This window comes from Triticum aestivum, chromosome 1B (assembly GCF_018294505.1).
Source record: "Triticum aestivum cultivar Chinese Spring chromosome 1B, IWGSC CS RefSeq v2.1, whole genome shotgun sequence".
NCBI classification, from domain to species: domain Eukaryota; kingdom Viridiplantae; phylum Streptophyta; class Magnoliopsida; order Poales; family Poaceae; genus Triticum; species Triticum aestivum.
This window is the reverse complement of record NC_057795.1, coordinates 246,534,483-246,559,331: the sequence shown is the minus strand read 5'-3', so window position 1 is coordinate 246,559,331 and position 24,849 is coordinate 246,534,483.

Here is a 24,849-nt window from a genome sequence, read left to right as displayed (position 1 = left end):
TAACCCACTCGCGGGCTTCCACAACATGTCGGAAGCAAGATTTGATGATTTGATGATTCATGTAAAATTGAGTTCCAGATGATTTGATGATTGAAGTATACTATTCCACCCTCTACCTCCCTTCCGTGGGATCACCTACGGAATGATATATGTACACTAACATATAGAACAGTACACCAGCGTTCCGGTACAAACGAGAAAGACTATAGGTTCAGTCATGACACAAGGAAGAGGCTCTTTGGTGCATCGAGACCCAAGAATTCAAGCTTTACGTGGTCTATCATCCATCCCGCTACCACCCTCACGTCTTCACCAGTGGATGAATTATTATTGGATCATAAAGTACATAACAGTTCATCCTGACTCCGTTTATGCACTTGAAAAATTGTAGGTCATTCTGAATGGTGCAAGTTGGCTCGTTGGTGCGATCAACTTACCTTGAAAGTTGTATTAACAATCTGCCCCGTGATGTTGTATCCATAAAACAGCCACAATTCTTCCATAAAAACTCCATTGGAGCTCGATGACTCGCAAAAACAATCACTATCAAAAGTTGTATGCGCCTGAAACCCACTCGCTAGCTTCGACAACATGTCGGAGGCAAGATCCGACTTGTAAAATTGAGTTCCGGACGATTGGTGATTGAAGTATACTCTTCCACCCTCTACCACCCTTCCGTGAGCTCACCTACAGACTGATATATGGACAATAACATATAGAACAATGCACCATCCTTCCATTTCAAACTAGAAACACTACAGGTTTAGTCGCGACACAAGGAAGAGGCTTCTCGTTGCATCGAGACCCAAGAATTCAAGCTTTACCTGGTCTATCACCCATCCCGCTACCACCCTCACATCTTCACAAGCGGATGCATTATTCTTGGATCATAAAGTACCTTTAGTTCATCCTCACTCCGTTTATGCACTCGAAATTTATAGGTCATTCCGAATGGTGCAAGTTGGCTTGTTGGTGCGATCAACTTACCTTGAAAGTTGTGTTCATGGTCTGCCCCGCGATGTTGTATCCATAAAACATCCACAATTTTCCCATAAAAACTCCATTGGAGCTCGATGACCCGCCAAAACAATCACTACCAAAAGTTGTATGCGCCCGAAACGTATTCGCAGGCTTCGATAGCATGTCGGAGGCAAGGTCTGGCTTGTAAATTGAGTTCCGGACGATTTGATGATTGAAGTACACTCTTCCACCCTCTACCACCCTTCCATGAGCTCACCTACGGACTGATATATGGACAGTAACATTTAGAACAATGCACCATCCTTCCATTACAAACTAGAAAGACTACAGGTTCAGGCACTTGGTTGCATGGAGGCCTAAGAATTCATGCTTTACATGGTCTATCACCCATCCCACTACCACCCTCACATCTTCACCAGTGGATGCATTATTCTTGGATCATAAAGTACATCACAGTTCATCCTCACTCCATTTATGCACTCAAAAAATTATATGTCATTCCGAAAGGTGCAAGATGGCTTGTTGGTGCGACCAGCTTACCTTGAAAGTTGTATTCATAGTCTGCCTCGCGATGTTGTATCCATAAAATGGCTAAAAGTTTGCCAGAAAAAATCCATTAGAGATCGATGACCCGCCAAAACAATAACTAACAAAAGTTGTATGCGCCCGAAACGCACTCACGGGCTTCGACAACATGTCGGAAGCAAGATCCGGCTTGTAATCTTGAGTTCCGGACGATTTGATGATTGAAGTATACTCTTCCACCCTTTACCACCCTTCCGTGAGCTCACCTACGAACTGATATATGGACAATAACATATAGCACAATGCACCATCCTTCCATTTCAAACAAGAAAGACTACAGGTTTACTCACGACATAAGGAAGAGGCTCTTTGTTGCATCGAGGCCCAAGAACTCAAGCTTTACCACGTCTATCACCCATCCCACTACCACCCTACTACGTCTTGAGCTTACGTTGGTTTTCCTTGAAGAGGAAAGGGTGATGCAGCAATAGTAGCCTAAGTATTTCCCTCAGTTTTCCTTGAAGAGGAAAGGATGATTGTGGTAAACTAAAAATCAAAGACTAATATAATACACGATGCTCCAAGCAAAACACATATCATGTGGAGAATAAAAATATAGCTCCAAGTAAAGTTACCAATGAACGAAGACAAAAGAGGGGATGCCTTCCCGAGGCATCCCCAAGCTTAGGCTTTTGGCTATTCTTGAATATCTTGGGGTGCCTTGGGCATCCCCAAGCTTAGGCTCTTGCCAGTCCTTATTCCATAGTCCATCAAAGCTTTACCCCAAACTTGAAAACTTCACAACACAAAACTCAACAGGAAATCTTATAAGCTCCGTTAGTGAAAGAAAAGAAAACCACCACATAAGGTACTGTAATGAACTCATTCTTTATTTATTTTGTGTTAAAGCTATTGTATTCCAACTTCTCTATGGTTTATAAACTATTTTACTAGCCATAGATGCATCAAAATAAGCAAACAACGCACGAAAAACAGAATCTGTCAAAAACAGAATAGTCTGTAGCAATCTGTAACTAACGCAAACTTCTGGAACTCTAAAACTACTACCAAAATAGGAAGTCCTGGAAAATTTGTATATTGATCAGCAGCAAAAATAATCAATGCAAAATCACGTTTCTGTGATTTAACAAAACTAATTTCGTGCGTGCAAAGTTTCTGTTTTTCAGCAGAATCAAATTAACTATCATCATAGGTTATCCTATAGGTTCTACTTGGCACAAACACTAATTAAAAGATAAAAACACATCTAAACAGAAGGTAGATGCAAAATTTATTACTAAACAGGAACAAAAACAAAAAACACAAATAAAATTGTGTTGCCTCCCACCTAGCGCTATCGTTTAACGCCCCTAGCTAGGCATAAAAGCGAAGATAGATCTAAGTAGTGTCATCTTTGGCACTCAATTCATAAGTAGCCTGCATGATAGATTCATAGGGTAATTTGACTTTATTTCTTGGAAAGTGCTCCATGCCTTTCTTTAATGGAAATTGGAATCTAATATTCCCTTCCTTCATATCAATAATCACACCAATCGTTCTAAGGAAAGGTCTACCAAGAATAATAGGGCAAGAAAGATTGCAATCTATATCAAGAACCATAAAATCTACGGGCAACAAATTTCTATTTGCAACAATGAGAACATCATTGATCCTTCCCATTGGCTTTTTAATGGTGGAATCCGCAGGGTGCAAATTTAAAGAGCAATCATCAAGATCATGGAAACCTAGAATATCACATAAAGTTTTCGGAATCGTGGAAACACTACCACCCAAATCAAACAAAGCAAAACACTCATGATCTTTAATTCTAATCTTTATAGTAGGTTCCCATTCATCATTAAGCTTTCTAGGTATAGAAACTTCCAAATTAAGTTTTTCATCATAAGATTGCATCAAGGCATCAATGATATGTTTGGTAAAAGATTTATTTTGACTATAAGCATGAGGAGAATTAATAACGGATTGCAACAAGGAAATACAGCCTTCTAAAGAACAATTATCATAATCAAATTCCTTGAAATCCGAGATAGTGGGTTCAATACTATTTAAAGTCATGAACTCGCCAATCCCACTTTTACCAAATTTAGCATCAAGATCTAAAAACTCCGAATTCTTGGGACGCCTTCTAACTAAAGTTGACTCATCTCCAGTCCCATTATTATCAAGATTCATATTGCAAAACAGAGATCTAATAGGAGGCACATCAATAACTTTAAGATCTTCATCATTATTTTCATTGAACTTTTCTGGTTTGACATCCATCTTATTGACTAAGGTGGCTTGCTTATCAGAAATCTGGTCTATAGTCTTCTCAAGCCGGGTAATCTGAGAGTTCACACCATAAAATTCTTTATACATATCATCAAGCTCCTTATTCATAAACCCCAAAAAACCTTTTTGTTCTTTAAGCTCTTTTCGGAAGAATTTATTATGCTCAAATTGCGAATTCATAAAGCTTCTTATATTTGATTCAATCTCTTCCAACCTTCTAAGAAGGTGGTCGGTACTCTTAGGCAAAGCCATAAGGACAAACAGGCACACAAGCAAACAGAAAAAGGCAAGCGAAAGAGAGAGAGAGAGAGAGAGAGAGAGAGAGAGAGAGAGAGAGAGAGATTGGGAAAGAGAGGGCAAATAAAACGGCAAGGGTGAAGTGGGGGAGAGGAAAACGAGAGGCAAATGGCAAATAATGTAAATGCGGGGGAGATGAGTTTGTGATGGGTACTTGGTATGTCTTGACTTGAGCGAAGACCTCCCCGGCAAAGGCGCCAGAAATCCTTCTTGCTACGTCTTGAGCTTGCGTTGGTTTTCCTTGAAGAGGAAAGAGTGATGCAGCAATAGTAGCGTAAGTATTTACCTCAGTTTTTGAGAACCAATGTATCAATCCAGTAGGAGGCTCCTCAAAAGTCCCACGCACCTACACAAACAAACAAAGAACTTGCAACCAATGCAATAAAGGGGTTGTCAATCCCTTCACGGCCACTTGCGAAAGTGAGATCTGATAGAGATAGTATGATAAGATAAATATATTTTTGGTATTTTATAATATAGATGCAAAAAGTAAAGATGCAAATAAAAGTAGATTGGAAGTTTATATGATAAGAGATAGACCCGGGGGCCATAGGTTTCACTAGTGGCTTCTCTCAAGATATGTAACATCCCAAATTTTCAGTTTGGAATGTTATACAAATAGATCTTTATTGCATATCATATTTATTGCATTTCTGCTCGATCCTAGAAATTCTACGCAACTCAAGGACCCACAGAGAGAGTTGGGAATTTCGATATTTTCATATTTGAGTTTTCTCAAATTTTGAAAGTAGGATCATTTGATTTTATTTATTTTATTTTCAATTATTTCAATTATAAAAATATGAGAGAGGGAATAAAATGACTTTCCCAAAACAAAGAAATATTGAGGATTTAATAAAAAAATCAAATAAGATTTTATTTTGGATTTTATTGTTATTTTATTTGAATTTAGGAAAAATGCATGTTTTTCAAAATTGCATTTAGGCTCCAAATAAATGTTCATCTGAACCGGCTTGATTTTAGAAGCTGGGGAAAATTTATTTCAGGATTTTTGGAGTCCGTTTAGTATTTCCTTCGTTTGATTTTCTACGCGAAAATTATTTTTTAAAAAAAGTCCGAACCGACCTTGGGCCATAACCGGCAAGGACTCCGCCTGGCGGGGTCTTTATATACCGCGCCTGGGCCGACCCCCAGCCCAAGCCGCCGCCCGCGCCCCCAAACCCTAACCCTAGCGCGCCGCCACCGCCGCCGCCGCCCGCTTCGCGTGCCGCCGCCCGCCGCTGCCGCTCGCCGCCGCCGCCGACCGCCGCCACCTTGCCGGACCCCGCCGCCGTCGCCGCCGACCACCGCCACCCTCGTCGGAGCCGCCGCCGCCGCCGAATCGCACGCCGAGGTTGACCCCGCCGCCGCCGCCGTTTTTTTTTTGAAAAAACGTTCGATTCTTCATCAGTTTTTTTAGATTCGTTTTTTATTTAGATCGGTTTTTTTCAAGTTTAGGTTAATTAGCGAGCGTTTGCTCGTTCATTTGTTCTAACGAACGCGTTCATCGTTTAGATCCAGATAACGAACGTTCGTTCGTTAATCTGTTCGTCGTTTTTCTTTTTCTCGGATTTATTCCGCGATTTTCTGATCACGATTTCTGATCCAATTTTCGTTTTAGTATAACTTTTCACTCATTTATCGGAGTCAGGCGATTTGAGTGCCTAGAGTTTCGTCTCGACACCCTCTTTCCGAATAATCAACTCAAACAAGTTTTTGCTACTGTAAAATTTGACTTAGATCCAGGTTAGTAAACGAAACTTCTTTCTTTCGCCGTTTGATTTTCGTTGCTTCGTTTGATTTAATTCTTTTTGCAAACCGGAGTTCTTAAGTTGAACTTTTTGGTTAGATCTCTTATTTGAGTTTTACTTGTGCATTATATGAGTACTTATTGTATGCTTGTTTGTTTGCGATAGAGTACCTGGATTGCGCCGCTTGCTACTTCGAATCCCTAGGTTTCGTGGATCATCAGCAAGGCAAGTAACACTTTGATCATACCCTTTTACTACCCAGTTTTATTGCATTAGATCAATCCTCAAACAATTGCATGACTAGGATTTGATTAATATGTGGGTTTTGGGAAGTAGATGAGGTAGTACCTATTACCTGTTTTATTATTAAACCCTTGGGAGTTACTCTATGTTTGCTTATTATGCCATGTTATGCTAGTAGACGTGGATTGGGTGAGTGTATCCATGACAGATGTGAGATTGTTAATTTAATGGTTTATTTAAGGTGGCAACTTTAATACACATCTGGGTGGATTGAGGCACTTGGGTATTCCAGCGATTGCCTGTTTTCTTTATGTACTGCCACCCAGGCCCAAAGGGATCATGAGATTATTCATGCTAGAAACTTCCGTGTGCGGCCACAAGCTACTATGGGCTCTAGCATAGTTGACTAAGTCGTGCGAACTCTTACAGTGGTAGACTAGCAGATGTAGGGGATGTAGGTTGGTACTGTCTACCCGATCGTAAGGTGCTAGCACTTCTGAAAGACTATGTCTCAGTCATCCGTTTCTCAAACACAATGTAGTGTGAGAATCACAACGGAGGAGATCGAGTCTTGTGGGGAAAAGTGCGCAAACCTCTGCAGAGTGCATAAACTAATCATGGTTAGCCGTTTCCCCAGTTATGGACATCTTGAGTATCTAGTACTTGGATTATCATGTGAATCTCATCATGTTACTTTAATTAATATTGTTGGGTTTGTTTAATGATGATGTTACTCAATTGGGATTGAGAATGCTGTCAACCATTCTCAATGTTTAACAACCACCATGATAGTTAAATAAATTTATTCCTTTGCAGTAGGAAAAACTGGCTTTACGCAAAACTGTAACCATATAGCTTTTCCACCAAGCCATATGTGCATGTAGTATAGCATTATTCTTTCATTACTCTCTATGTGTTACATTGCGAGCATATTCCATGTGCTGACCCGTTTTCGGGCTGCAACGTTCATGTTGCAGACTTTTCAGACGATGAGTAAGATGCCTTAGGATCGTGGTTCTATACTCAGTGATGCCGTTGGAGTTGATGGACTCACTTATCTTCCAAGCCTTCCGCTGTTATCGTTATTAGATGGCCTTAAGCCATATTTATTGTAATAAGTTCTCTTTGGAGACATTCAATGTAATAAGTGTGTGATTGCTACTCTATTATAAATCCTTCAAGTACTGTGCGTGTCAGCATTACTGATCTAGGGATGACACTGATGCACAGGGATCAGACTGTTTGAGGTCTGGTCGCTATAAGATGGTATCAGAGCACACGCTGACTGTAGGACACGACCACTAAGCTAAAGCCCTAGATCACTACTCTCTCTTCTCATTTCTGACTCCTCATCTTTTCTACTCTCTTTTAGGATGGCGGATGCAAGGAACAAGTTCACGCAACCGAATGAAGATACACCCTTTGGACGACACCTGAAGGAAGTCACTAGATACCTGAACATCGGAGTACCAAGCTTCACCGGGACCTACAATGCCACTTTACCTAAAGAGGAGCGCTGGATGGTTCAAGTTCAAGTTCCAGGAAGGATGTTCATGCCCGTCACTGAGCACAATAAAATAAGGGTTTCCCCCTTCCGATTTTCATTACTGAAAACCAACATCTAAATCTAAACCATAGTATTTACCCTAGAACTACCAGGTTCAACATCTCGCAACATAAACCCATACAACCATACACCAAGGAGGTACGTAGAACTATGAATTCCATTTTCGCTCCATACCAATCGTTCTAAAAACTACTTAGTACTTATAACGCGCCATTGAAAATCGAAACTCTTAACCCCACTAAAAATGATATTTTAAACGTGGCTACTCGATCTGTGGCAACTAGCGAGCCACCGCCTCCAAGTCGTTCACCTGTGGTCCCGACCATCAACTCCTATGGATCAAATTATCACGCGAGCTGACTATTCCTATAAAGGTGCGCTCCACCACGTACCCGGTGCCCGCGAATGCATCAGTCATGCACCTAGGGTTTTAGGGTTTATTTGTTAACGTTGCCTTTACGTAACACTCATGTGTGCGAGACAGAGAGAGACCGACTGCGTGTGTGTGCCTCTTCTCTTCGTATATGTACTCCACCGTTTGTCTGGTGTCCAAAAAATTATAATAACTACTAGCAATGTGCCAATGCGTTGCCACACTATCAAAGTAGATTAATACATATTCACCGATTTGATAGAAAAAAAGTCTAGTTTTGAAATATGTATATCACTAAAAATATGTTATGTTTCACTCAAAATATATTCCTTTGGCGGTTTTGATGAGATAAGGGGCGAATGTTGTTGGTTTTAAGATTCGAGAAGTGGTATATGTCTAATGTCTACTCTTACTAGCAAGATGCCCGTGCGTTGCATGGAACATCAAGATCTTTTGGGAGAAAAGGATGAACGAGGGAAGGCCTTATCTGCAAATGTGGAGAGGAGTGCGGGTAAATTGCCATAATTTCCTTCCTATCCATCAGATGTAAATCGGTCGGCCTATATTGCAGGATGGCAGGCCCACCATCATCACTAACTCTATTTTTTATCCCTACTAGTAGGGTGCCCGTGCTACGCTACGGGTCACACAAGATTCATAGATTTAAGTTATAGTGAGGAACTTATATGTTGCTATATAGAGAATAAAAAAATACCGGCACATTGATTGAACAATGTTATAGTTGATGTGTACATATTAAGCATGATCAGGCATATGGTATCCAATCGATAAACCGTGTAATCAAAGCCAAATATTTCCTTTTTCATCTAGGTGGATTTAAGTTATAGTGGAGAACACATATGTTGCTATAGACACTAAAGAAGCGATATTATATTGTTGATGTGTACATATTAAGCATGAACAAACTAAACTGTGTCATCGAAGCCAAACATTTCCTTCTCCATCTTCGCCTTGCCAAAAGACTTCTTGTTTTCTCTACTCACCTTTCTCATTGGTCACTCTATCCAGAACTTGCCCAATACTGCAAGCTGCAGGAAACCACAAAGTTTGTATAGGGCATCAGTACAAAACTTGCATCCATAAGAGAGTATATACAAGTACAAACAAAATGATTTGGGCTCACTATCAGCAAGACTATTATGCAAAATTATGCGCCATGCGTCAGCGTCCTTACACATTTGTGTTGTATTTTCAAGGAGTGCGAGTGTCACAGCCGATAACTCCAAATTGTGAAAGATGCAATGACTATGCTCACACAAGATCTCCCAAACCACTCGCACATCCAGCCATCTCAAATAGTACATATTATCACATTCAACCAAGAAGAAACAAGCTATTCAATTAGTGTTCATCCAGGTTTTATGCAACTGGGACAACCCTAAATAACACACAACAATGCAATTGTGGTGTTGATCAACAAGACATATCATTTTCTATTGGAAGTTTGGTACCACACAAACAGAAAAGAATTTTGAGCAAAAACATTAGTCGCATGGTGACATGAAGTTTGCCGAAAATTACAGAGATAAGCCGGTCAGTCACAGCAATAGAAAATTGTTCATGAACATACATCCAGTTCTAGATCAGTAATCTTCACTAAAGCCCGCAACATGAATAATTTCTTTGCAGGCATATACTAAGATAAATTAGTTTGATTTATTTGAAACAAACTAATAGAAGAATAGATGCAATGGCCTCACCATGCTCATCATTAACCCTCTACGAAGCTGCCTTCTATCCTAAAATCCGCAGGAAAAATCACAATCAACATCAGAGACACATTAAAACGAGCTTATCTTGCGAAATATGCACCTAACCGAATAGGAAGTAAACTTAAAAAGAATCCATGACACACATACATGCCCGTCTTCTATTGGCAGTTTGGCGTCGGATCCACCGCGAAGGAGTAGTTCGCTACCGGCAGAAATCCTCTGCGCCTGCAACATTTGGGCATACTCATGGGGGTCCTGCCACTGGTAGCCTCCATGGGCAGCACAGAAAAAGGGCCTAACGCTAGCACAGAAAACGGGCCTGACTCGTGTTTAATTGTTAACTGAAAGCAGGCATCATAGGTTAATTATCAACATAGACTCATGCATAATCGAACATAATTTGAGAAGATAAAACATGATGTCACATTTTGTATTGGAAAGAGACTTAAATCTGTAACTTGTAACATTTACCTTCAAAACTATGAGCATGGCTTTATGAAGAATATGCTCAAAAACTTATGATTGTCTGGGCCAAACTAAACAAACTGCATAGATATGAACCAATGATTTTTTACAATCAGTAGCTAGCTAACCGCACTCTATGCAATGACAGAAACATGGTAGTGTAGTACTACACATGTAGGGAAGCTTGAAAGGAACAGAGCATGTGATTCTGAATCAAACTTGTAACTCGTTCTCCGCTCCAAAAATCACCAAAAACACACCAGATGAAATACCTAGCAGCAAAGTTTGGCCGATTAGACCGTACTGACTCCATGAACATCCAATTTAATTGGGTTTTCAGGGGCTGCATGGAGTACCCCCGGACCTTCTTGAAGCACACCCTGAAGGAGAAGTCCGTGCAAGCATGGACGGTGAACTAGCTAGAAGGTACAGCTCCACCAAGTGCTCAGGAAGAAAAATCTAGAACTGTGAGAACCCCAAGAGATGAAGCATTTCAAGCCGAGATATTCACCTGGAGTTAATGTCAAAATCAGTTGGTGTTTTTTGTCTTAGGTGCACTTGTAAGTTGTAACAGATGAACTACATAACTGAAATAGATCAAAGCGGCCTTTGTGTGCCGGCTGGTGCTCTTCTGGAGATATAGTTACAATTCAAAGGCCTGGACAGAAAAGATGCAGAAATTACAAAACTTATATTGATAGACCATGTACTAGATTGGATACTGTTATTTGACCCCAAACATGATCGAGTACTTCAATCAATTCAGAAAAATCTCTTCTGTCGGGCTGAGGGCTTACAATCGGGATGGGGATAACAAGGTGTGCAAGTAATGGAACATAGGACTTATGTGGGAGGAGAGACTAGTTGCAGACGACATAGAGGTCCTAGGGGAGCAACGCTTACTCGAAGGCGATGGCCGTCGAGCGCTTCTGCTGGGAGGGAGTAGTAGGTGGCGACGCCGTTGCCGAGGATGCATAGTGGGTAGCAGCTTATGTGGAGGTCGGCGAGGAGAGAGGGGAGGTGGTGGGCGGCCGGACTGCTACATTAGAGCCTTGGATGAGGAAGTAGGAGAGTCCTCACGGACTCCGGGGACGCACAGCGCCGACGGCGAACTTGTCAGCGTAGGCATCAAAGGATAAAGGGAAGGGGGAGGAGGAGATGGCGGTGAGAAGAGGTGCTGGCTGCTGGGCGTTGGTCTGCTGCATCGGAGGAGTAGGCAGGAGACGCGTTCAGACTCAGTGGACGGACGTCGCCGACAGCGTACTTGCCGATGTCGGCGTTGTAGGAGGCGCGGTAGGGGGAGGAAGAGATGATGGGGAGGAAGGTGGATGTGGGTGTGGGCGTGGGGGTGGGCGGTGAGGCTGCTGCGTGCTGGGGCAGAGATGAGTTGGGAGCGGACGGTGCTGGTAGCGTGCAGAGCGGCAGCCGCCACTGCCGCTTTGATTCCACTTTTTTCCAGAAGGGTCGATTGCTTGGCTGAGTGGATAAGGCGGGACTGGATGGAGATGGACGAAGAGAATGAGGGGTTTCTTTGCAAACATGAAGTGGAGTTGCTCCTATGCGTCGGATGTATATCAGACGGTCAAAAATGATAGATGGCAGGCACACCATCACCACCAACTGTGATTTTTATAGGAGTACAGATACTCTTATAAAAAGCATAGTCAGTGATGATCATGTGCCTGCCATCCTGCAATATAGGCCATCCGATCTATATCTGACGGATAGGAAGGAAACTATGGCAATTTTGCAAAAATATACCCACACCCCTCTCTACATTTGCAAATAAGGCCTTCCCTCATTCATCCTTTTCTCCCACAAGATAAACTACTCATACAAATGCATCTTGTTGTTCCGTGCAATGCATGGGCATCTTGCTAATTGTTGCAAAAAGCTCATGTGTGTGTGAGAGAGAGGGAGAGAGGAGGAGGATGGAGTGCATGTGTGACAAAGACACAAAGAGTGTGTGTGCGAGAGGTATAAGCTTAAAATGAGGCGATAGTGTGTGTGCACGATCGAGAGGGCGTGTCTCAATAGGGGAAGAAAAATCTACATTGATACAAGGAGCGGTAGACAGACATGTATGCTATAGTGGAAGGACGAGTGTGCAGGTGTATAAACCTATCTAGAGGCTAGTCGATAAATGTTTGTTAGAGAAATACGAGTCAGGTTGCGAAAGCGAGAGTTTTGTGTGTGTGAGAGAGAGAAGGTAGTCGGGAAGGGGAGTGGAAGCAGGAGTTGTGTGTGTGAGAGAGAGAGGGGGGAGTTTGTCTGATTGGTAAACAAATGAATAATGTCAGTCTGGGATGGAGACGAAAAGGAGACCGCAACAAATGTTGTGTCTACAGGAGAGAGAGAGAGTAATTTTAGTGGTATGAGTCATATCTAGAGACATATAGGGTGTGTGAGAGAATCCCATAGAGAGAAAGACAAAGTGAAAGACGAGTGGAGACTGTGTGTGTGGCGGTGAAAAAGAAAGCTTAGTACCCAGTGATACCAAAGAACGGTAGAGACGTGAGAGATAATGAAAACCGTGTAATGTATAATGATAGGGAGAGTGTGACACTTCTCAAGGGAGACGCCGAGAGACCATGTTTGCGAGGATAGGAGAAACATGAAGTGAGCGTGCGGGTGAGCTGGAGAAAAGAGAGTGATAGCTACATGAAGGAGCATGCATGCGAGAGAGATGGGCGTGAAAGGAGTGAACATAAAAGGGATTCAAATATTTGAATTCGAGATGATGATATGTAATCCATACTCGAACCAAAATTGATCTATCAAACATGCATACTCATATGTATTCATGCGCATCTATGTTATTTAATATGTAGATATTACTGATCCATACATTTTAGTATAACATAATTTGGTTTAAATTTTTTGAATTCAACCTTATGATTTTGAGATCATTGTATTTGTAAATCATATTATACATATAAAGGAGCAGAATTCTTTGTTGTGCTTTTGAAAGTATACATAAAAATGATGTATATATAATTTTATTCCAATCGAAAATGGATCCTGCCGGAAAAAAATAGAATACAAACGGGATTCGAATTGAGTTGGCACGGTAAACGTGCACTCTGCAAAATTTGAACGAAGCGGGGAAAGTTCCAGTAACCGTCCGAAACCAAAATCCGTGAGATGGAAATTACTACTGCCTATCCCTGCCACACAAAGCCTATCTGCTCGATTTCTATAGGTTTCGATAGGGGTAGGTTTGTAATTTCACTCAAACATGACATAACCGCCTCTCACCCGGATTCATACACGATGGGCGCCAAAACACAGTGTGTCCTTCGCCGAAATCAACTCCCTCCCCGATTCATACATCGTGGGCGCCAAAAACAAAGTCTTGTTGGCAAATATTTGGTGTATGCGAGATTACCATCCTATCCCCAACCAACTAATATTGCTGTGATGTAGGAAGTTTGAAACGGGGGCTAAGTTTGTAAATTTCCTTGCATTTGAGACAAGCGCGCCCTGAAGACATGGTTCCCCCTTCCTCTCTACCTCCATTTCCCCATCCGTACTCCGTGGGCGCCAAAACACCCTCTCCACCCCAGCCTCCTCCGTCCGCCACCCCATCCACCACCGTCCTCCTCCACCATGCCGGAGCTGATACCCCGATGCTGCCATCCATTACAAGAGATCGACCTCTCTCATCCATGGCTTCGGACCGGGATCCTTGCATCCCGTCCTCTCGCTTCATCCCCGCCGTCATCCACCTTGTCGGTGCCGCTCCTACGACCGCCTAGTCCACCGCGCCCCACCGCCACTGTCTACCCTCCTAGATCTGCTTCCACACCGCCGACAACCATCGCTATCGCAACATCGTCAAATTCTTAGCAGATGCATACACGGCACCGCACCAGAGGCGGTACTCTTTCGTATCTGCTCAATTTATTTATCGTAGAAAGAAAATAGATCCCCACTGCTTTACTCTGATTTCTTGTCCATCACTTACTTTCTAGTTGAAAGCAAACATTGGTTGCGAAGTTGCCTTTGTCTGGTTTGCACCTTCAGATCTGCCATGGCACGCTCAACACTATACTCCCAATGCTTATGGTTTTCCCCTTTTATATTCCACACTAGTTAAATCACAGTAGACTAAATTTCAAAATTGGGTCAGTCGATTTTTCAGACCTCGCGAGAGTTTGCCGGTGCGAACGAAGGGGCTTGGATGGGGACGGTGGTTGTGGGGGCGGTGGTGGGGCCACGCCGAATGAAGAAAACTCGACGCGGGTGGGGGCGAGGGTGGGGGTGGGGGTGGTGGAGGAATACAGGTGGTGGGGGCCGGTGGTCCAGCCGGTGGCCCGCGCAGTGTTCTGTATGGGAAGAATCAGAGACGAGGAAGAAGAAGGGTTCAGAAATGTAGTATCTTCATCCAACCGCCTGAAATGGTCGACTGACCCAAATGACAAAAGCACGCGACTTGCATGCAGACATGCCTTTAAAATCAGTACCGTCATCGTACCTGCTTAGCACTGCTCTTGAATCCATCAAGCTAAACAACGTGCCACTCATAATTCAAACTTGTTGCTCAAGTATGAACCTGATATGATACTGATATTACTAAAACAGATAACATTTAGTTGGTCAGATAATGTTCCTATTTTACTTTCGAAAAGCACGTGCACCACATATAGAGAGACAACATGGAGTTGCTTTCTTAATGCGCTCTGGTTCATCATGTGTGGGCACTGCGCAACGGACATTTTATTATCCAAAATCTGCTTGCTCTTATTTAGCATGTTCCTGTTCCGTTCTTATTTAATAAGTACTCTCTCCATTCCTAAATACAAATCTTTGTATAGATTCCACCATAGACTACATATGGAGCAAAATGAGTGAATCTACACTATAAATGTATCTGGATACATCTGTATGTGATCCATAGTGGAAATCTCAACAAAGACTTATATTTTGGAATGGAGGGAGTATGATAGTAGTACTGCATGTTCCTTGTAGTGAAGATGAGCAGGGACATTTGCAGTGTAGAGGTCTATACGGTCGGTAGTGATGGACACTTTGAACTCTTCGGGCCTCTTTGATTCGTATGATTTTGTAAACATAGGAATAGGATTTGTAGTGGCCTGCCCACTTGAATCCTATAAGAATAGCAAGGAAATGTGGGAAGTTGTGTCGCCTTTGAGAGTTACACTGATATTAACAGTACCACACCTTCAGATAAAGAGAGCTGGTATCCGAAGCCTTTCTAGCCGTACCGGCAATACTAGCATATATATTCCAGTAAGTTCCACTTTGCTGATTTTACTATCATGCTTACGGTTTTCCCGTTATATCTACACTATGACCTGTGTAGCTGCTTTGTGTCGCACTAGCAGCAGTCCACTCTTGAAGCAAAACACTGCAATGACTTACAAAATTGGCACCAAGGCATTGAGTGCCATTCTCGATGCAATGAAACTCATATGATCCCCACCTATTGATTCTTGTTCAGAATATGATCCTAATGACTATTCTAACCTCGAGGAGTCAAAGGCAGATGGCCTGTCCTATTCACCCATCAAGGTGTTTGTTCTAATTTGGCAAGGTTTTATTGATTGCACGTATCTTGCATATGTTGTCTTGCATTTCTTCTACTTTGTTGCACCACCATCTGCTTAGTTTACTCATCATATATGTCGAGATGCCATGCCCATCCATTATCAATACATATTCCATCTGTCATCATACCATGTTTTTCCACTCAAATGTTGTTCTTGTGCATCAGACATCAAAAAGGAAGAGGGTGATTGCCGAACATGAAGGAGCACCAGCAAAGTCCTTGAAAAACATGGTGGTGGCAGAGAAATCAGACTGCACCCCACTTATATTGGTTGTACAACCAGTGACACAAAACGTAGGACTGACTCCAGCAGACTGTACCCATACTTCACTAGCCACACCACTAGCCCCACCACACAGGACTTGCACTCCAGCAAAAGGTATACCGATTTAACTTGCCATAGCACCAGTCGTACCACAGAAAAATCCCACTCCAGCAAAAAGTATAACAAGTCCACCGGCCGAAAACCTATCCCAACTGCAGAGACGGCCAATTCCTGCAGATTGGAACCCCATTCTAGTTATTCCCAGTTTAAAGGACAATGCTTTCATTGTTGTTAGGGACTACGTGCATATATTCCCATCATGGGGAGATTATAGTGAATACAAACAATATTTTCACATCTTCCTGTCTCACTTACGTGTAAATGCTATTATTCATGGTGATTATTTTCCTGTTTTCTGTTGATTGAACACATCAATGATTTACATTACATTGTTGTAAGTAGGCGAGGGTCAATCTAGATAGTCATGACGAGCAAAGCTTGCTTATGCTTTTCAAGGAAGCATTGCAGCAGTATCGGTGTTACCTGAGGAAATCACACTTTGATGGCAAGTCTATAAACGAATTTCTGGTGAAGTCTCATGTGCTAAATTTAGAAGACATTGAATGGAAAAACCTTTTTATGCACTGGTCTCGTTCCTAGGATGAGATACTGTCTATGATATCACATGACAATTTGAACTTCTACTTTTCTGCATGTGCCTTACGGATCTTTTTTGCAGGAAATCTGCTCGAAGAAGAATTCCGGTTTGAAAAGAAGGACAGGATTGCAAATATGCTGCCCGCTGCTTTGCTCTTGTTAGTACGTGTTGTCCTGTATCACTGTACTTGCATACATACCTTGTTCATTATGTGACAACAGTATGCATGATAGCTTGCTTATCAACTGTTCACTCCAAATTATTTGATCTGTATGAATGGTTATATTAGTGTAGAATATATCCAATGCCAATGAATTTTTTAGCTCTCCATTGTTCTTGTAAGTACCTGCTGTCTTTTATCAGTGTACTTATATTGACAGGTAGTTGTTCATGTACCATCACTCTACAACTTATTTTCCTTTGCCATCTATTTTCTACACATCAGATCTATATTTACTCTTACCATAAGGTTGGATAATAGCGATGGTACTGAAGAAGTTTAGTTGTGCATTGCTCTTGGTTGTACCTTTTGCCTGTATCGCTGTACTTACATTTATAGCTACTTGGTTATGTTGCATCACTCTTCATCTTATCTTAAATATTCTCCATTTATTCTTATATTATCACATCTATATTTACTCTTAAACAAAATGTAGAATAAAGGCAATGCTTATGAAGAAGATTTTGTGGTAAACTTCTTGAATTGCCCCCCCCCCATCAGCATGGACAAGGGCTTTATAGAGCCTGTCTTCACCCATAATGTAAGTTTTTCCTTCTCAAGCCTTCAAATTTTGTTGTGTATATTTGGTTAGGCATGACTGCAATAGCTGTTTATTTTTGGTGTTTGCATCAAATTGCATGTTTTAAGTTTATTATGTAGTTCATAAACAAAAGTTTGTCCTTCTCAATTTAAGTTTTCAGTTGTACAACCAAGTTCCTTCTTCATACCATGTAAATTAAACTATACAGAGGAAGTGATCTTCTTTTGCACTGCATGTATGCTTCTATTCTTGATCCGTAATCCAGTGGTGTGGCCAGCCTACCCACTACAGCACAGTGTCATATTCTGATGTGTCTTAACTATGAACAATGTCATTCATTCTACTATTATTTAAACCATCTCTTTATTTGCCAATCTGAAATGGGATAAATTGACAGCACTCTAACCATTGATACTTATGAGTTCTTGATCTGTAATCCAGTGGTGTCATGAAGCTGCCAACTCCTTCACAATGTCATTTCCTGCCATGTCTTGACCTGAACAATACCATATTGTGTTAATGCAATTTTAAACTGTGTCACTTTATTCTTCAGTAAGAAATGTGATGAATTGTCAGCACTGATACTTCTATGTGCAAAACCTGCCATCTGTTTGCTTGTTTATCTTTAAGAGTGAGGAGGATATAAGTGTTAAACAAGCGCAGTCTGATCAACTTGCTCAGCTGCTTGCGCTGCAGCTCCCTGGCAGGGTTAAACTTTCTTGAACTCTATTGAAGTGCTGTCGGTTTTGTATATTATTTTGTCGACGTGTTTATTTGCACTGGTGGCGATCTTTGATGCCCAGTGTATGTAATCCGTTGTCTGCTTGTGCTTTATTATCATAGTGGCGAACTTTTATGCCCAGTGGATGTAATATGTCGTAATTTCTTTATTGTATAGTCTAGGTCTTTTCTTATTCACGATGCTGCAGTTATTTTACTGTATATATATCCTGTCTTCGCAGTAAACCGGCCAAACCATAAAATTACGGTACATAATCGGGCCGTCATGCAATCACGATGTATGATCCGCATCATGGGCCCCGTCATCTTGTTCCGTTAAAAGGCCTAAATATAAACTGGACCACTAGTAGATTCGGGCCTTTAATAGGCAGAGTAAACCGCCGGTCCTCTTTTCACAAGAAAACTCAATGGGCTTTTAGGAGGCCGAGAAGTAGGTTGGGCCTGAAACGTGTCGCACAGCTCGCGGGCCGGCAGCAGCCTAAAATGGACCCGGCCCATGATTGTGCCAATCAAATCACGGGCTTTTAACAAGCCAAAATTGTCTCGGTCCTTGTTTGGCCTAATCAGATTATCGGCTACGAGCAGGCCAGATGCAAACCAGGCCGTAGTTAGGCCCAACTATATGGCGGGCTTTTAACAGGCCGAAATTAATATAGGGCCAAAATGTTAAACAGGCCCTTAACAGGCCGAAACTAATATCAGGCTGAATTACTAAATGGACCTTTAGCAAGTGGGCCCAAAAGCATAGCGTCCAGTTGACGGGCCGAATCTGATATGGGCCATAATTTAGCCCAAAGCCTCTTAAAGGGTCGGACCTGATCTAGGCCATAATTTGTCCCAAAACGTGGTAGGCTTTTAACGGGGCGGATCTCATATGGGCCATTATTAGGCCTGGAACGTGGCAGGCCATTAATGGATCAGATCAAATATGGGCCGGTATTTAGCCCAAAACATGGCAGCCAGTTAATGGGCCGGCCTACTAGGGTCCTCAAAATCTTGTGGGCTTACAGCTGGGCCGGCCCATTAATGTCGGCGAAATCTCGTGGGTCTTTAGCTGGGCAGGCCCATTATGGTCCGCAAAAATCTTGTGGGCCTTTTCCCAGGGCCGGCCCATTATGGCCAGCAAAAATCTCGTGGGCCTTTACCTGGGCCGGCCCATTATGGCCTGCAAAATCTTGTGGGCCTTTTGCTGGGCCAGCTCATTATGGTCCGCAAAATCTCGTGGGCCTTTAGCTGGGCCGGCCCATTATGGTCCGCAAAATCTTGTGGGCCTTTAGTTGGGCTGACCCATTTAAACTTTATGGGCCACTTTTGGGCCGGTCCACGTGTCAACATATCATAGGCGCATCTCGCCCATTGGATGATTGACACCTATGCCAACGCGGACCTGACACGTGTTTCCTCCAGCCAATGATGATTTTACACATGCAAAATCCCCATTAGTCTGGGCTGTTAACAGGTTATCAGATCCAAAACCGGACCCAATAGCGTAACGGCGTTCCATTATGGTGGATGCCACGTGTCGGTCACCCTTGACGAAAGCACTTCTATGACGCGTGATTTATCGTCATGGAAGTGGACACTTCCGTGATGATAATTTTGGTAATGTCATGGAACACTTCTACGACAGCACAGGTATGAGTATGTTGATTCTGTCATAAAATCGTCATGGATGTACATGCATGACAGAAAACACGACCTACTGTGACAAACACGTATCATCACAGAATTGTATTTTTTTGTAGTGCTTTCGCATGAGGACAAGCGAGGTCTAAGCTTGGGGGGGTTGATACGTCCATTTTGCATCATGTTTTACTATTATTATTTATAATGTTTCTATGCATACTAATGCTTTATGGAGTAACTCTAATGCATTTTCTCTCATAATATGCAAGGTTTACGAAAAGAGGGAGAATGCCGGCAGCTGGTATTCTGGACGTGAAAAAGCCATGTCAAAGTTACCTATTCTGCACATCTCCAAGTGAGCTGAAATTTCATGGAGAATTATTTTGGAATATATAATAAATATTGGATCAAATAGCCAGCAAAGGGGGGCTACCTGGTGCCCACAAGACATCAGGGCAGGCCATGCCCCCGAGACATGCCCTGGTGGGTGGTGGGCAGCCCAACCCACCTCCAGTGCCCATCTTCTGGTATTTAAGGTCTTTTGACCTAAAAAAATAAGGGGAGGACTTTCGGGACGAAGCGCCGCCGTCTCGAGGCAGAACTTGGGCGGTAGCACTTTTGCCCTCTGGTGGAGCGATTCCGCCGGTGGAACTTCCCTCCCGGATGGGGAAATCGAAGCCATCGTCATCACCAACAACCCTCTCATATTTGGGACGCCAATCTCTATCGACATATTCAACAACACCATCTCATCTCAAACCCTAGTTCATCTCTTGTGTTCAATCTTTGTACCGGAACCTCAAATTGGTACCTGTGGGTGACTAGTAGTGTTGATCACATCTTGTAGTTGATTACTATATGGTGTATTTGGTGGAAGATTATATGTCAGATCCATTATGCTATTTAATACCCCTATGGTCATGAGCATGAATATCATCTATGAGTATGTGAACATCGACTACGTGACAGTTCACCATCTTTGGGCCTAAGGGAATGCATTGTGGATTAGTTATTACATGATGGGTTGCTAGAGTGATAGAAGCTTAAACCCTAGTTTGTGCGCTATTTTGTAAGGGACTGATTTGGATCCATATGTCTAATGTTATGGTTAGATTTTATCGTAATACTTTTCTTGTAGTTGCGGATGCTTGCAAGGGGGTTAATCATAGGTGGGAGGCTTGTTCAAGTAAGAACAACACCCAAGCACCGGTCCACACACATATCAAGTTATCAAAGTAGTGAATGTGAATTAAACCAACATGATGAAAGTGACTAGATGAAATTGTTGTGTTCCCTCAAGAACACTTTACTTAGTACAAGAGACCGTTTTGGCATGTCCTTTTCCACAAAAAGGATTGGGATACCTTGATGCACTTTATTTACCTTTATCGTCACTTGTCCATTACAAATTATCTTGCTATCGAACTACCTGCTTCCGACAATTTCAGTGCTTGCAAAAAATATCTTGCTGAAAAGCGCTTTTCATTTCCTTCTGCTCCATGTTGGGTTCAACACTCTTAGTTATCGAAAGGACTATGATTGATCCCCTACGCGTGCGGGTCATCACACATCATCTCTGGTCTTCGACGACCACGACAACTACATCATCTTCGGACTACAACGATGAATTCAAGGTGCACAATCTTCCTTGCGAGAGCACATCGAGAACCTCTCCATCGACATCCACCACCCCGAAGCAAGGTAAAGGGACTACATCGACACCAAGTTGGATGAGCTCAAGGATCAACTACGAGACATGATAGCCAACTAAAAGTCTTCTTCCCCTTTGTCATCTTCAAGGCGGCGACGCTCAAGTCGAACATCTTCGGAGCACCCAAATGATGCAAGTGCAATGCGTCCACGTCCTCATCTTTGCGATGACGACCATCAGGTCCATTATCAACATCATCATGAAGGGCAAGTCACCTCCAAGCAACATGTGCACGACGACAAAGCATGCCATAAAGCTCAAGCACGACAACGACACCATCAAGATGAAGATGCTCGAGACGTGCAAGTCACAACGAGCTCTACATCAAGCTACGACCAAACTTCATGAACACAAGAGAAGACCGTGAGACGAGCACCACCAAGAGGAAGCTATGGCTACCACCACCACTACTTCAGCATCTTCTCCAAGTGTTATCAAGGCATCTTCGCCTTTGGACGTACGGCATCTTTGCCTACTTCCCATGAGTACACCTACATCGACATCATCAAGTACAAGGTGACCACCTACAAGCGAGGGCGACACTTCCATCTTCGGAAGCCCCTCAAAGAAGACGGCCGAGCATGGGAAATTCCCTTCAGTAATGGAGACGAGCTACGAGGTGCCACATTATATGGGTATCCTAAAACAAGACGACGATAAGACAGTCGAGCAAGGTGATGGGAATCATTGCATGGAAAACAAAAACTTTCTACGCACACGCAATGATGAATCCATGGAGATGCATAGCAACGAGAGGGAGAGTGTGTCTACGTACCCTCGTAGACCGTAAGCAGAAGCATTTCACAACGCGGTTGATGTAGTCGAACTTTCTTCGCGATCCACTGATCGAGTACCGAACGTACAGCACCTCCGAGTTCTGCACACGTTTAGCTCGATGACATCCCTTGTCTTCTTGATCCAGCAAGACATCGAGGTAGTAGATGAGTTCCATCAACACGACGGCGTGGTGATGGCGATGGTGAAGTGATCCTCGTAGGGCTTCGCCTAAGCACCCTAAGAATATGACCGGGGGTGTAAACTATGGAGGCGGCACCGCACACAGCTAGGTAATTGTCTGGTGTGTGCTAGGGGTGCCCCCCACATATATATAGGTGGGAGGGGGAGGGGAGAGGCTAGGAGGCGCCCCAAGTGGGACCGCATCCTACTTGGGCTCCTCCCAAGCCGCACGCACCCCCTTCCATATATATTGAAAGGGGAAGGAATGAGGGGAGAGGGGAAAGGAAGGGGAATCCTATCCCCTTTGTTTCCTTTCTCCTCCCCGTTTCCTTCTCCAGCTTGTACGGCCTTCCGGTGACCCGATATGTACCCGGTACCCTCCTGATATGTACCTAGTACCCTTCTGAATACTATTGTCCTATATATATCAATCTTTACCTCTCGACCATTTCAAGACTCCTCATCATGTTCGTGATCTCATCCGGGACTACAAACAACATTCGGTCACCAAATTACATAACTCATATAATACAACATCGTCATCAAATGGTAAGCGTGCGGACCCTACGGGTTCGAGAACAATGTGGACATGACCGAGACACCTCTCCGGTCAATAACCAATAGTGGAACCTGGATGCTCATATTGGCTCCTACATATTCTATGAAGATATTTATTGGTCGAACTATTATGACAACATACGTAATTCCCTTTGTTTATCGGTACGTTACTTGCCCGAGATTCGATCATCAGTATCTTCATACCTAGTTCAATCTCGTTATTGTCAAGTCTCTTTACTCGTTCCGTAATACATCATCTCGTGACCAACTCCTTAGTCGTTTTCTTGCAAGCTTATGATGTGTATTACCGAGAGGGCCTAGAGATACCTCTACGATACTCGAAGTGACAAATCCTAATCTTGATCTATGCCAACTCAATAGAAACCTTCGGAGATACCTGTAGATCATATTTATAATCACCCAGTTACGTTGTGACGTTTGATAGCACATAAGGCATTCCTCCGGTATTCGGGAGTTGCATAATCTCATAGTTGAAGGAATATCTATTTGACATGAAGAAAGCAATAGTAATAAAACTGAACGATCATTATGCTAAGCTAATGGATGGGTCTTTTCCATCACATCATTCTCCTAACGATGTGATCCCTTTATCAAATGACAACTCATGTCCATGGTTAGGAAACCTTAACCATCTTTGATCAACGAGCTAGTCTAGTAGAGGCTTACTAGGGACACTATGTTTGTTTATGTATTCACACATGTATTAATGTTTAGGATCAATACAATTCTAGCATGAATAATAAACCGTTATCATGAATCAGGAAATATAAAGTAACTGTCGGCGTTCTGGGAACGGGGGTCCCCAGACTTGCCTGCCTGCGGCCTACGGCGTGGCTCAAGGGGTGGCCCAGCACGGCCCGTCTACATTGACACAAGCTCAAGACCCTCGCGAGGGGCCAAGCTTCGCGGGGCGGACGACGCAAGGCTTCCTTAGGGGCGGCCTCACCAGGCAGGCTCGCGAGGAGGCGGAGAGATCAAGGCAAGGAGTACCTCGCGAGGTGCTCATGACGCAAGCCATGACGATCGAGACCAGGCGGGTGCCAGCCTGTGCAGTGTCCTCGATTCCCCTTTGGTGCAAAGGGGGCAGGCACAGGCGTGGAGTACCGAGGCATCAAGCAAAGGTTACCATATCGGTGCAATGAGACCAAGACCAGCAGAGCGGCAGGACGGAGGTCACTGTGCAGCCCAAGACAGCGTCATCGCCAGTGCCTTTGGCAGTCGAAGACCAACTTTAGTCAGGAAAACTTGTACTAGCTGCCCCCCTTCAAAATGGCCGTTGTTGGCTCCCTTCACGCTCAATATTTGGGAAGAGGATCAGGGCCCCTATATATAGAGCTAGCCACCACAGTAGGAGGGCATCTCATCGAGAGGCGGATTGAATCCATCCCAAGTAGAACACCGCACCAGCTCAAGAACACCCCTCGCGATGATGTTGTTCCTCTGTACTGTTCATCATCAGCCCCAGAGGTAATCCACCACACCACACATTAGAGTAGGGTATTACACCACAACGGTGGCCCATACTAGTAGAAACCTTGTGTCCCTTGTGTTGTTCATCGCGTAGCTTAGATTTGTGACGAGGCTTTGGGGCGTGGATCCATAGGGAGAAGATCTTCGTGCGCACCCCAGAGTTCGAACCTTAAGGGTTTTGTCGGAACCCTATATCCGACAATTGGTGCGCCAGGTAGGTGTCGGCGTTCTAGGAACGGGGGTCCCCAGACTTGCCTACCTGCGGCCTGCGGCGTGGCTCAA